The sequence below is a fragment of the Lissotriton vulgaris genome, chromosome 12 (assembly GCF_964263255.1).
Source record: "Lissotriton vulgaris chromosome 12, aLisVul1.2, whole genome shotgun sequence".
Classification (NCBI taxonomy): domain Eukaryota; kingdom Metazoa; phylum Chordata; class Amphibia; order Caudata; family Salamandridae; genus Lissotriton; species Lissotriton vulgaris.
In genome coordinates this window covers 443,203,910-443,219,206 of record NC_141700.1, presented here as the reverse complement: position 1 = coordinate 443,219,206, position 15,297 = coordinate 443,203,910, and the positions used below count along the sequence as shown (strand labels likewise).

General features: G+C 30.1%; 5 non-coding genes across 5 annotated transcripts; all 5 read left to right on the top strand.

Annotated features, from left to right (window-relative positions):
- The first annotated feature begins 2,636 nt into the window (after positions 1-2,636).
- On the top strand, positions 2,637-2,710 carry TRNAT-AGU (transfer RNA threonine (anticodon AGU)). The gene has a single exon. It is a non-coding gene; the product is annotated as a tRNA-Thr (tRNA).
- A 2,982-nt stretch (positions 2,711-5,692) lies between these two features.
- On the top strand, positions 5,693-5,766 carry TRNAT-AGU (transfer RNA threonine (anticodon AGU)). The gene has a single exon. It is a non-coding gene; the product is annotated as a tRNA-Thr (tRNA).
- A 945-nt stretch (positions 5,767-6,711) lies between these two features.
- TRNAT-AGU (transfer RNA threonine (anticodon AGU)) lies at positions 6,712-6,785 on the top strand. The gene has a single exon. It is a non-coding gene; the product is annotated as a tRNA-Thr (tRNA).
- A 4,001-nt stretch (positions 6,786-10,786) lies between these two features.
- On the top strand, positions 10,787-10,860 carry TRNAT-AGU (transfer RNA threonine (anticodon AGU)). The gene has a single exon. It is a non-coding gene; the product is annotated as a tRNA-Thr (tRNA).
- A 1,961-nt stretch (positions 10,861-12,821) lies between these two features.
- Positions 12,822-12,895, top strand: TRNAT-AGU (transfer RNA threonine (anticodon AGU)). Its single transcript has one exon. It is a non-coding gene; the product is annotated as a tRNA-Thr (tRNA).
- Positions 12,896-15,297: the final 2,402 nt, after the last annotated feature.

Below are 15,297 nucleotides of genomic sequence, written 5' to 3'. Positions count from 1 at the left end.
AGATTACAATACATATAAAGAAGAATTTATAGCAGGAAACACATTTTCATCATCAACAATAAATTATGTATGCATTTCTTACTATTAACGTTGGTGCTGTGGGTTAGTGGTTAAATCGCCTGTCTAGTAATCAGGAAATCCTGAGTTCAAATCTCAACAGCACCTAACTCTTTTCTCCATGCTTTCCGAATAATTTTCATCAAACAAATGTTGAATACAATTTAAGAATAAACATCTGGTTCTATGAACTTTAGAATAAGTTATCTTAAAAATTAAATAAAATGCTTGGTATTGTGAAGATTTTTGTAGGAATGCATTGACTGAAATAGGGAAAAGAAAATGACAAAGAACAAGATAGAGGTGAATGATCACTCTATTGTTGAATTCAACTAATCCATTCTTCAGCAAGGTATATTTTAAAATGATATGAATAGGGTAAACTTCAAATTAGAGAGGTGTTTTTGAATAAGTGAAGAGTCTTCATTCATCTTAAGTGTTTGAGTAGAGAAGTGTGTGAACTTAGAAAAGAATATGAAAGTGAAAAAGCAATATTATCTTGAAAACCATAAAGAAAAGTGTTTCAAATTTAAAAATCAAGTGGGTGCTGTGGCTTAGCTGGCTAAAGCACCTGTCTAGTAAACAGGAGATCCTGAGTTCATCTCTCAGCAGTGCCTTGCTTTTCTCATTGTTATATAACAAATCATTTTCATTAGGTCTTATTCCGATACAATTAAAATATAAAAGTCTGATTCATCTTACTGTTGAACAGATCACCTTTAACCTTATAAAAACCCAGGTATTTTCAAGATTATAGAATGAATACTGTTATTGCAAAATGAAAAAAGTACATATCTATGAGAAAGACGTAGATGAAATGTCTACCAAGATTGGAGCAATATTATTACCTTCATGAAAAAAAATTGTAAAGAATTCAAGAAATGAAATTGGGTTTTATAAGAGTACCTGTTTATTAAAACATATGAATCCTTGTGAAGGGATTGAGTATCTTTTCGTGTTTAAGATTACAATACATATAAAAAAGAATTTATAGCAGAAAACACATTTTCATCATCAACAATAAATTATTTATGCATTTTTTACTATTACCGTTGGTGCTGTGGCTAAGTGGTTAAAGCTCCTATCTCGTAAACAGGAAATCCTGAGTTCAAATCTCAGCAGCATTTAACTGTTTTCTTCATGCTTTCCGAATAATTTTCATCAAACAAGTGTTGAATACAATTTAAGTATAAACATCTGGTTCTATGAACTTTAGAATAAGTTATCTTAAAAATTAAATAAAATACTTGGTATTGTGAAGATTTTTGTAGGAATGCATTGATTGAAATAGGGAAAAGAAAATGACAAAGAACAAGATAGAGGTGAATGATCACTCTATTGTTGAATTCAACTAATCCATACTTCAGCAAGGTATATTTTAAAATGATATGAATAGGGTAAACTTCAAATTAGAGAGGTGTTTTTGAATAAGTGAAGAGTCTTCATTCATCTTAAGTTTATGAGTAGAGAAGTGTGTGAACTTAGAAAAGAATATGAAAGTGAAAAAGCATTATTCTCTTGAACACCATAAAGAAAAAGTTTTCAAAATTAAGAATCAAGTGGGTGCTGTGGCTTAGCTGGTTAAAACGCCTTTCTAGTAAACAGGAGATCCTGAGTTCAACTCTGAGCTGTGCCTTGCTTTTCTCATTGTTATATAACAAATCATTTTCATTAGGTCTTATTCCGATACAATTAAAATATAAAAGTCTGATTCATCTTACTGTTGAACAGATCATCTTAAACCTTATAAAAACACAAGTATTTTCAAGATTATAGAATGAATACTGTTATTGTCAAATCAAAAAAATACATATCTATGAGAAAGAGGTAGATGAAATTTCTACCTAGATTTGAGCAATATTAATACCTTCATGATTTTTTTTTAAAGAATTCAAGAAATGAAATTGAGTTTTATAAGAGTACCTGTTTATTAAAACATATTAATACTTGCGTAGTGATTGAGTATGTTTTCGTGTTTAAGATTACAATACATATAAAGAAGAATTTATAGCAGGAAACACATTTTCATCATCAACAATAAATTATGTATGCATTTCTTACTATTAACGTTGGTGCTGTGGCTTAGTGGTTAAAGCGCCTGTCTCGTAATCAGGAAATCCTGAGTTCAAATCTCAACACCACCTAACTATTTTCTCCATGCTTTCCGAATAATTTTCATCAAACAAATGTTGAATACAATTTAATAATAAACATCTGGTTCTATGAACTTTAGAATAAGTTATCTTAAAAATGAAATAAAATGCTTGGTATTGTGAAGATTTTTGTAGGAATGCATTGACTGAAATAGGGAAAAGAAAATGACAAAGAACAAGATAGAGGTGAATGATCACTCTCTTGTGGAATTCAACAAATCCATTCTTCAGCAAGGAATATTTTAAAATGATATGAATAGGGTAAACTTCAAATTAGAGAGGTGTTTTTGAATAAGTGAAGAGTCTTCATTCATCTTAAGTGTTTGAGTAGAGAAGTGTGTGAACTTAGAAAAGAATATGAAAGTGAAAAAGCAATATTCTCTTGAACACCATAAAGAAAAGTGTTTCAAATTTCAGAATCAAGTGGGTGCTGTGGCTTAGCTGGTTAAAGCGCCTGTCTAGTAAACAGGAGATCCTGAGTTCAACTCTCAGCAGTGCCTTGCTTTTCTCATTGTTATATAACAAATCATTTTCATTAGGTCTTATTCCGATACAATTAAAATATAAAAGTCTGATTCATCTTACTGTTGAACAGATCATCTTTAACCTTATAAAAACCCAAGTATTTTCAAGATTATAGAATGAATACTGTTATTGCAAAATGAAAAAAATACATATCTATGAGAAAGACGTAGATGAAATGTCTACCTAGATTGGAGCAATATTATTACCTTCATGAAAAAAAATTGTAAAGAATTCAAGAAATGAGATTGGGTTTTATAGGAGTACCTGTTTATTAAAACATATTAATCCTTGCGTAGTGATTGAGTATCTTTTCGTGTTTAAGATTACAATACATATAAAGAAGAATTTATAGCAGAAAACACATTTTCATCATTAACAATAAATTCTTTATGCATTTTTTACTATTACTGTTGGTGCTGTGGCTTAGTGGTTAAAGCTCCTGTCTCGTAAACAGGAAATCCTGAGTACAATTCTCAGCAGCATTTAACTGTTTTCTCCATGCTTTCCGAATGATTTTCATCAAACAAGTGTTGAATACAATTTAAGTATAAACATCTGGTTCTATGAACTTTAGAATAAGTTATCTTAAAAATTAAATAAAATGCTTGGTATTGTGAAGATTTTTATAGGAATGCATTGACTGAAATAGGGAAAAGAAAATGACAAAGAACAAGATAGAGGTGAATGATCACTCTCTTGTGAAATTCAACAAATCCATTCTTCAGCAAGGAATATTTTAAAATGATATGAATAGGGTAAACTTCAAATTAGAGAGGTGTTTTTGAATAAGTGAAGAGTCTTCATTCATCTTAAGTGTTTGAGTAGAGAAGTGTGTGAACTTAGAAAAGAATATGAAAGTGAAAAAGCAATATTCTCTTGAAAACCATAAAGAAAAGTGTTTCAAATTTAAAAATCAAGTGGGTGCTGTGGCTTAGCTGGTTAAAGCATCTGTCTAGTAAACAGGCGATCCTGAGTTCATCTCTCAGCAGTGCCTTGCTTTTCTCATTGTTATATAACAAATCATTTTCATTAGGTCTTATTCCGATACAATTAAAATATAAAAGTCTGATTCATCTTACTGTTGAACAGATCACCTTTAACCTTATAAAAACCCAGGTATTTTCAAGATTATAGAATGAATACTGTTATTGCAAAATGAAAAAAAGTACATATCTATGAGAAAGACGTAGATGAAATGTCTACCAAGATTGGAGCAATATTATTACCTTCATGAAAAAAAATTGTAAAGAATTCAAGAAATGAAATTGGGTTTTATAAGAGTACCTGTTTATTAAAACATATGAATCCTTGTGAAGGGATTGAGTATCTTTTCGTGTTTAAGATTACAATACATATAAAGAAGAATTTATAGCAGAAAACACATTTTCATCATCAACAATAAATTATTTATGCATTTTTTACTATTACCGTTGGTGCTGTGGCTAAGTGGTTAAAGCTCCTATCTCGTAAACAGGAAATCCTGAGTTCAAATCTCAGCAGCATTTAACTGTTTTCTTCATGCTTTCCGAATAATTTTCATCAAACAAGTGTTGAATACAATTTAAGTATAAACATCTGGTTCTATGAACTTTAGAATAAGTTATCTTAAAAATTAAATAAAATACTTGGTATTGTGAAGATTTTTGTAGGAATGCATTGATTGACATAGGGAAAAGAAAATGACAAAGAACAAGATAGAGGTGAATGATCACTCTATTGTTGAATTCAACTAATCCATACTTCAGCAAGGTATATTTTAAAATGATATGAATAGGGTAAACTTCAAATTAGAGAGGTGTTTTTGAATAAGTGAAGAGTCTTCATTCATCTTAAGTTTATGAGTAGAGAAGTGTGTGAACTTAGAAAAGAATATGAAAGTGAAAAAGCATTATTCTCTTGAACACCATAAAGAAAAAGTTTTCAAAATTAAGAATCAAGTGGGTGCTGTGGCTTAGCTGGTTAAAACGCCTTTCTAGTAAACAGGAGATCCTGAGTTCAACTCTGAGCTGTGCCTTGCTTTTCTCATTGTTATATAACAAATCACTTTCATTAGGTCTTATTCCGATACAATTAAAATATAAAAGTCTGATTCATCTTACTGTTGAACAGATCATCTTAAACCTTATAAAAACACAAGTATTTTCAAGATTATAGAATGAATACTGTTATTGCCAAATCAAAAAAATACATATCTATGAGAAAGAGGTAGATGAAATTTCTACCTAGATTTGAGCAATATTCATACCTTCATGATTTTTTTTTAAAGAATTCAAGAAATGAAATTGAGTTTTATAAGAGTACCTGTTTATTAAAACATATTAATACTTGCGTAGTGATTGAGTATGTTTTCGTGTTTAAGATTACAATACATATAAAGAAGAATTTTTAGCAGGAAACACATTTTCATCATCAACAATAAATTATGTATGCATTTCTTACTATTAACGTTGGTGCTGTGGCTTAGTGGTTAAAGCGCCTGTCTCGTAATCAGGAAATCCTGAGTTCAAATCTCAACACCACCTAACTCTTTTCTCCATGCTTTCCGAATAATTTTCATCAAACAAATGTTGAATACAATTTAAGAATAAACATCTGGTTCTATGAACTTTAGAATAAGTTATCTTAAAAATGAAATAAAATGCTTGGTATTGTGAAGATTTTTGTAGGAATGCATTGACTGAAATAGGGAAAAGAAAATGACAAAGAACAAGATAGAGGTGAATGATCACTCTCTTGTGGAATTCAACAAATCCATTCTTCAGCAAGGAATATTTTAAAATGATATGAATAGGGTAAACTTCAAATTAGAGAGGTGTTTTTGAATAAGTGAAGAGTCTTCATTCATCTTAAGTGTTTGAGTAGAGAAGTGTGTGAACTTAGAAAAGAATATGAAAGTGAAAAAGCAATATTCTCTTGAACACCATAAAGAAAAGTGTTTCAAATTTCAGAATCAAGTGGGTGCTGTGGCTTAGCTGGTTAAAGCGCCTGTCTAGTAAACAGGAGATCCTGAGTTCAACTCTCAGCAGTGCCTTGCTTTTCTCATTGTTATATAACAAATCATTTTCATTAGGTCTTATTCCGATACAATTAAAATATAAAAGTCTGATTCATCTTACTGTTGAACAGATCATCTTTAACCTTATAAAAACCCAAGTATTTTCACGATTATAGAATGAATACTGTTATTGCAAAATGAAAAAAATACATATCTATGAGAAAGACGTAGATGAAATGTCTACCTAGATTGGAGCAATATTATTACCTTCATGAAAAAAAATTGTAAAGAATTCAAGAAATGAGATTGGGTTTTATAGGAGTACCTGTTTATTAAAACATATTAATCCTTGCGTAGTGATTGAGTATCTTTTCGTGTTTAAGATTACAATACATATAAAGAAGAATTTATAGCAGAAAACACATTTTCATCATTAACAATAAATTCTTTATGCATTTTTTACTATTACTGTTGGTGCTGTGGCTTAGTGGTTAAAGCTCCTGTCTCGTAAACAGGAAATCCTGAGTACAATTCTCAGCAGCATTTAACTGTTTTCTCCATGCTTTCCAAATGATTTTCATCAAACAAGTGTTGAATACAATTTAAGTATAAACATCTGGTTCTATGAACTTTAGAATAAGTTATCTTAAAAATTAAATAAAATGCTTGGTATTGTGAAGATTTTTATAGGAATGCATTGACTGAAATAGGGAAAAGAAAATGACAAAGAACAAGATAGAGGTGAATGATCACTCTCTTGTGAAATTCAACAAATCCATTCTTCAGCAAGGAATATTTTAAAATGATATGAATAGGGTAAACTTCAAATTAGAGAGGTGTTTTTGAATAAGTGAAGAGTCTTCATTCATCTTAAGTGTTTGAGTAGAGAAGTGTGTGAACTTAGAAAAGAATATGAAAGTGAAAAAGCAATATTCTCTTGAACACCATAATGAAAAGTGTTTCAAATTTCAGAATCAAGTGGGTGCTGTGGCTTAGCTGGTTAAAGCGCCTGTCTAGTAAACAGGAGATCCTGAGTTCAACTCTCAGCAGTGCCTTGCTTTTCTCATTGTTATATAACAAATCATTTTCATTAGGTCTTATTCCGATACAATTAAAATATAAAAGTCTGATTTATCTTACTGTTGAACAGATCATCTTTAACCTTATAAAAACCCAAGTATTTTCAAGATTATAGAATGAATACTGTTATTGCAAAATGAAAAAAATACATATCTATGAGAAAGACGTAGATGAAATGTCTACCTAGATTGGAGCAATATTATTACCTTCATGAAAAAAAATTGTAAAGAATTCAAGAAATGAGATTGGGTTTTATAGGAGTACCTGTTTATTAAAACATATTAATCCTTGCGTAGTGATTGAGTATCTTTTCGTGTTTAAGATTACAATACATATAAAGAAGAATTTATAGCAGAAAACACATTTTCATCATTAACAATAAATTCTTTATGCATTTTTTACTATTACTGTTGGTGCTGTGGCTTAGTGGTTAAAGCTCCTGTCTCGTAAACAGGAAATCCTGAGTACAATTCTCAGCAGCATTTAACTGTTTCATCCATGCTTTCCGAATGATTTTCATCAAACAAGTGTTGAATACAATTTAAGTATAAACATCTGGTTCTATGAACTTTAGAATAAGTTATCTTAAAAATTAAATAAAATGCTTGGTATTGTGAAGATTTTTATAGGAATGCATTGACTGAAATAGGGAAAAGAAAATGACAAAGAACAAGATAGAGGTGAATGATCACTATTTTGTGAAATTCAACAAATCCATTCTTCAGCAAGGAATATTTTAAAATGATATGAATAGGGTAAACTTCAAATTAGAGAGGTGTTTTTGAATAAGTGAAGAGTCTTCATTCATCTTAAGTGTTTGAGTAGAGAAGTGTGTGAACTTAGAAAAGAATATGAAAGTGAAAAAGCAATATTCTCTTGAAAACCATAAAGAAAAGTGTTTCAAATTTAAAAATCAAGTGGGTGCTGTGGCTTAGCTGGTTAAAGCACCTGTCTAGTAAACAGGAGATCCTGAGTTCATCTCTCAGCAGTGCCTTGCTTTTCTCATTGTTATATAACAAATCATTTTCATTAGGTCTTATTCCGATACAATTAAAATATAAAAGTCTGATTCATCTTACTGTTGAACAGATCACCTTTAACCTTATAAAAATCCAGGTATTTTCAAGATTATAGAATGAATACTGTTATTGCAAAATGAAAAAAAGTACACATCTATGAGAAAGACGTAGATGAAATGTCTACCAAGATTGGAGCAATATTATTACCTTCATGAAAAAAAATTGTAAAGAATTCAAGAAATTAAATTGGGTTTTATAAGAGTACCTGTTTATTAAAACATATGAATCCTTGTGAAGGGATTGAGTATCTTTTCGTGTTTAAGATTACAATACATATAAAGAAGAATTTATAGCAGAAAACACATTTTCATCATCAACAATAAATTATTTATGCATTTTTTACTATTACCGTTGGTGCTGTGGCTAAGTGGTTAAAGCTCCTATCTCGTAAACAGGAAATCCTGAGTTCAAATCTCAGCAGCATTTAACTGTTTTCTTCATGCTTTCCGAATAATTTTCATCAAACAAGTGTTGAATACAATTTAAGTATAAACATCTGGTTCTATGAACTTTAGAATAAGTTATCTTAAAAATTAAATAAAATACTTGGTATTGTGAAGATTTTTGTAGGAATGCATTGATTGAAATAGGGAAAAGAAAATGACAAAGAACAAGATAGAGGTGAATGATCACTCTATTGTTGAATTCAACTAATCCATACTTCAGCAAGGTATATTTTAAAATGATATGAATAGGGTAAACTTCAAATTAGAGAGGTGTTTTTGAATAAGTGAAGAGTCTTCATTCATCTTAAGTTTATGAGTAGAGAAGTGTGTGAACTTAGAAAAGAATATGAAAGTGAAAAAGCATTATTCTCTTGAACACCATAAAGAAAAAGTTTTCAAAATTAAGAATCAAGTGGGTGCTGTGGCTTAGCTGGTTAAAACGCCTTTCTAGTAAACAGGAGATCCTGAGTTCAACTCTGAGCTGTGCCTTGCTTTTCTCATTGTTATATAACAAATCATTTTCATTAGGTCTTATTCCGATACAATTAAAATATAAAAGTCTGATTCATCTTACTGTTGAACAGATCATCTTAAACCTTATAAAAACACAAGTATTTTCAAGATTATAGAATGAATACTGTTATTGCCAAATCAAAAAAATACATATCTATGAGAAAGAGGTAGATGAAATTTCTACCTAGATTTGAGCAATATTAATACCTTCCTGATTTTTTTTTTAAAGAATTCAAGAAATGAAATTGAGTTTTATAAGAGTACCTGTTTATTAAAACATATTAATACTTGCGTAGTGATTGAGTATGTTTTCGTGTTTAAGATTACAATACATATAAAGAAGAATTTATAGCAGGAAACACATTTTCATCATCAACAATAAATTATGTATGCATTTCTTACTATTAACGTTGGTGCTGTGGCTTAGTGGTTAAAGCGCCTGTCTCATAATCAGGAAATCCTGAGTTTAAATCTCAACACCACCTAACTCTTTTCTCCATGCTTTCCGAATAATTTTCATCAAACAAATGTTGAATACAATTTAAGAATAAACATCTGGTTCTATGAACTTTAGAATAAGTTATCTTAAAAATGAAATAAAATGCTTGGTATTGTGAAGATTTTTGTAGGAATGCATTGACTGAAATAGGGAAAAGAAAATGACAAAGAACAAGATAGAGGTGAATGATCACTCTCTTGTGGAATTCAACAAATCCATTCTTCAGCAAGGCATATTTTAAAATGATATGAATAGGGTAAACTTCAAATTAGAGAGGTGTTTTTGAATAAGTGAAGAGTCTTCATTCATCTTAAGTGTTTGAGTAGAGAAGTGTGTGAACTTAGAAAAGAATATGAAAGTGAAAAAGCAATATTCTCTTGAACACCATAAAGAAAAGTGTTTCAAATTTCAGAAACAAGTGGGTGCTGTGGCTTAGCTGGTTAAAGCGCCTGTCTAGTAAACAGGAGATCCTGAGTTCACTCTCAGCAGTGCCTTGCTTTTCTCATTGTTATATAACAAATCATTTTCATTAGGTCTTATTCCGATACAATTAAAATATAAAAGTCTGATTCATCTTACTGTTGAACAGATCATCTTTAACCTTATAAAAACCCAAGTATTTTCACGATTATAGAATGAATACTGTTATTGCAAAATGAAAAAAATACATATCTATGAGAAAGACGTAGATGAAATGTCTACCTAGATTGGAGCAATATTATTACCTTCATGAAAAAAAATTGTAAAGAATTCAAGAAATGAGATTGGGTTTTATAGGAGTACCTGTTTATTAAAACATATTAATCCTTGCGTAGTGATTGAGTATCTTTTCGTGTTTAAGATTACAATACATATAAAGAAGAATTTATAGCAGAAAACACATTTTCATCATTAACAATAAATTCTTTATGCATTTTTTACTGTTACTGTTGGTGCTGTGGCTTAGTGGTTAAAGCTCCTGTCTCGTAAACAGGAAATCCTGAGTACAATTCTCAGCAGCATTTAACTGTTTTCTCCATGATTTCCGAATGATTTTCATCAAACAAGTGTTGAATACAATTTAAGTATAAACATCTGGTTCTATGAACTTTAGAATAAGTTATCTTAAAAATTAAATAAAATGCTTGGTATTGTGAAGATTTTTATAGGAATGCATTGACTGAAATAGGGAAAAGAAAATGACAAAGAACAAGATAGAGGTGAATGATCACTCTCTTGTGAAATTCAACAAATCCATTCTTCAGCAAGGAATATTTTAAAATGATATGAATAGGGTAAACTTCAAATTAGAGAGGTGTTTTTGAATAAGTGAAGAGTCTTCATTCATCTTAAGTGTTTGAGTAGAGAAGTGTGTGAACTTAGAAAAGAATATGAAAGTGAAAAAGCAATATTCTCTTGAACACCATAAAGAAAAGTGTTTCAAATTTCAGAATCAAGTGGGTGCTGTGGCTTAGCTGGTTAAAGCGCCTGTCTAGTAAACAGGAGATCCTGAGTTCAACTCTCAGCAGTGCCTTGCTTTTCTCATTGTTATATAACAAATCATTTTCATTAGGTCTTATTCCGATACAATTAAAATATAAAAGTCTGATTCATCTTACTGTTGAACAGATCATCTTTAACCTTATAAAAACCCAAGTATTTTCAAGATTATAGAATGAATACTGTTATTGCAAAATGAAAAAAATACATATCTATGAGAAAGACGTAGATGAAATGTCTACCTAGATTGGAGCAATATTATTACCTTCATGAAAAAAAATTGTAAAGAATTCAAGAAATGAGATTGGGTTTTATAGGAGTACCTGTTTATTAAAACATATTAATCCTTGCGTAGTGATTGAGTATCTTTTCGTGTTTAAGATTACAATACATATAAAGAAGAATTTATAGCAGAAAACACATTTTCATCATTAACAATAAATTCTTTATGCATTTTTTACTATTACTGTTGGTGCTGTGGCTTAGTGGTTAAAGCTCCTGTCTCGTAAACAGGAAATCCTGAGTACAATTCTCAGCAGCATTTAACTGTTTTCTCCATGCTTTCCGAATGATTTTCATCAAACAAGTGTTGAATACAATTTAAGTATAAACATCTGGTTCTATGAACTTTAGAATAAGTTATCTTAAAAATTAAATAAAATGCTTGGTATTGTGAAGATTTTTATAGGAATGCATTGACTGAAATAGGGAAAAGAAAATGACAAAGTTCAAGATAGAGGTGAATGATCACTCTATTGTTGAATTCAACTAATCCATTCTTCAGCAAGGTATATTTTAAAATGATATGAATAGGGTAAACTTCAAATTAGAGAGGTGTTTTTGAATAAGTGAAGAGTCTTCATTCATCTTAAGTGTTTGAGTAGAGAAGTGTGTGAACTTAGAAAAGAATATGAAAGTGAAAAAGCAATATTCTCTTGAAAACCATAAAGAAAAGTGTTTCAAATTTAAAAATCAAGTGGGTGCTGTGGCTTAGCTGGCTAAAGCACCTGTCTAGTAAACAGGAGATCCTGAGTTCATCTCTCAGCAGTGCCTTGCTTTTCTCATTGTTATATAACAAATCATTTTCATTAGGTCTTATTCCGATACAATTAAAATATAAAAGTCGGATTCATCTTACTGTTGAACAGATCACCTTTAACCTTATAAAAACACAGGTATTGTCAAGATTATAGAATGAATACTGTTATTGCCAAATCAAAAAAATACATATCTATGAGAAAGAGGTAGATGAAATTTCTACCTAGATTTGAGCAATATTAATACCTTCATGATTTTTTTTAAAGAATTCAAGAAATGAAATTGAGTTTTCTAAGAGTACCTGTTTATTAAAACATATTAATACTTGCGTAGTGATTGAGTATGTTTTCGTGTTTAAGATTACAATACATATAAAGAAGAATTTATAGCAGGAAACACATTTTCATCATCAACAATAAATTATGTATGCATTTCTTACTATTAACGTTGGTGCTGTGGCTTAGTGGTTAAAGCGCCTGTCTCATAATCAGGAAATCCTGAGTTTAAATCTCAACACCACCTAACTCTTTTCTCCATGCTTTCCGAATAATTTTCATCAAACAAATGTTGAATACAATTTAAGAATAAACATCTGGTTCTATGAACTTTAGAATAAGTTATCTTAAAAATGAAATAAAATGCTTGGTATTATGAAGATTTTTGTAGGAATGCATTGACTGAAATAGGGAAAAGAAAATGACAAAGAACAAGATAGAGGTGAATGATCACTCTCTTGTGGAATTCAACAAATCCATTCTTCAGCAAGGAATATTTTAAAATGATATGAATAGGGTAAACTTCAAATTAGAGAGGTGTTTTTGAATAAGTGAAGAGTCTTCATTCATCTTAAGTGTTTGAGTAGAGAAGTGTGTGAACTTAGAAAAGAATATGAAAGTGAAAAAGCAATATTCTCTTGAACACCATAAAGAAAAGTGTTTCAAATTTCAGAATCAAGTGGGTGCTGTGGCTTAGCTGGTTAAAGCGCCTGTCTAGTAAACAGGAGATCCTGAGTTCAACTCTCAGCAGTGCCTTGCTTTTCTCATTGTTATATAACAAATCATTTTCATTAGGTCTTATTCCGATACAATTAAAATATAAACGTCTGATTCATCTTACTGTTGAACAGATCATCTTTAACCTTATAAAAACCCAAGTATTTTCACGATTATAGAATGAATACTGTTATTGCAAAATGAAAAAAATACATATCTATGAGAAAGACGTAGATGAAATGTCTACCTAGATTGGAGCAATATTATTACCTTCATGAAAAAAAATTGTAAAGAATTCAAGAAATGAGATTGGGTTTTATAGGAGTACCTGTTTATTAAAACATATTAATCCTTGCGTAGTGATTGAGTATCTTTTCGTGTTTAAGATTACAATACATATAAAGAAGAATTTATAGCAGAAAACACATTTTCATCATTAACAATAAATTCTTTATGCATTTTTTACTATTACTGTTGGTGCTGTGGCTGAGTGGTTAAAGCTCCTGTCTCGTAAACAGGAAATCCTGAGTACAATTCTCAGCAGCATTTAACTGTTTTTTCCATGATTTCCGAATGATTTTCATCAAACAAGTGTTGAATACAATTTAAGTATAAACATCTGGTTCTATGAACTTTAGAATAAGTTATCTTAAAAATTAAATAAAATGCTTGGTATTGTGAAGATTTTTATAGGAATGCATTGACTGAAATAGGGAAAAGAAAATGACAAAGAACAAGATAGAGGTGAATGATCACTCTCTTGTGAAATTCAACAAATCCATTCTTCAGCAAGGAATATTTTAAAATGATATGAATAGGGTAAACTTCAAATTAGAGAGGTGTTTTTGAATAAGTGAAGAGTCTTCATTCATCTTAAGTGTTTGAGTAGAGAAGTGTGTGAACTTAGAAAAGAATATGAAAGTGAAAAAGCAATATTCTCTTGAACACCATAAAGAAAAGTGTTTCAAATTTCAGAATCAAGTGGGTGCTGTGGCTTAGCTGGTTAAAGCGCCTGTCTAGTAAACAGGAGATCCTGAGTTCAACTCTCCGCAGTGCCTTGCTTTTCTCATTGTTATATAACAAATCATTTTCATTAGGTCTTATTCCGATACAATTAAAATATAAAAGTCTGATTCATCTTACTGTTGAACAGATCACCTTTAACCTTATAAAAACACAGGTATTGTCAAGATTATAGAATGAATACTGTTATTGCAAAATGAAAAAAAGTACATATCTATGAGAAAGACGTAGATGAAATGTCTACCAAGATTGGAGCAATATTATTACCTTCATGAAAAAAAATTGTAAAGAATTCAAGAAATGAAATTGGGTTTTATAAGAGTACCTGTTTATTAAAACATATGAATCCTTGTGAAGGGATTGAGTATCTTTTCGTGTTTAAGATTACAATACATATAAAGAAGAATTTATAGCAGAAAACACATTTTCATCATCAACAATAAATTATTTATGCATTTTTTACTATTACCCTTGGTGCTGTGGCTAAGTGGTTAAAGCTCCTATCTCGTAAACAGGAAATCCTGAGTTCAAATCTCAGCAGCATTTAACTGTTTTCTTCATGCTTTCCGAATAATTTTCATCAAACAAGTGTTGAATACAATTTAAGTATAAACATCTCGGTTCTATGAACTTTAGAATAAGTTATCTTAAAAATTAAATAAAATACTTGGTATTGTGAAGATTTTTGTAGGAATGCATTGATTGAAATAGGGAAAAGAAAATGACAAAGAACAAGATAGAGGTGAATGATCACTCTATTGTTGAATTCAACTAATCCATACTTCAGCAAGGTATATTTTAAAATGATATGAATAGGGTAAACTTCAAATTAGAGAGGTGTTTTTGAATAAGTGAAGAGTCTTCATTCATCTTAAGTTTATGAGTAGAGAAGTGTGTGAACTTAGAAAAGAATATGAAAGTGAAAAAGCATTATTCTCTTGAACACCATAAAGAAAAAGTTTTCAAAATTAAGAATCAAGTGGGTGCTGTGGCTTAGCTGGTTAAAACGCCTTTCTAGTAAACAGGAGATCCTGAGTTCAACTCTGAGCTGTGCCTTGCTTTTCTCATTGTTATATAACAAATCATTTTCATTAGGTCTTATTCCGATACAATTAAAATATAAAAGTCTGATTCATCTCACTGTTGAACAGATCATCTTAAACCTTATAAAAACACAAGTATTTTCAAGATTATAGAATGAATACTGTTATTGCCAAATCAAAAAAATACATATCTATGAGAAAGAGGTAGATGAAATTTCTACCTAGATTTGAGCAATATTAATACCTTCATGATTTTTTTTTTAAAGAATTCAAGAAATGAAATTGAGTTTTATAAGAGTACCTGTTTATTAAAACATATTAATACTTGCGTAGTGATTGAGTATGTTTTCGTGTTTAAGATTACAATACATATAA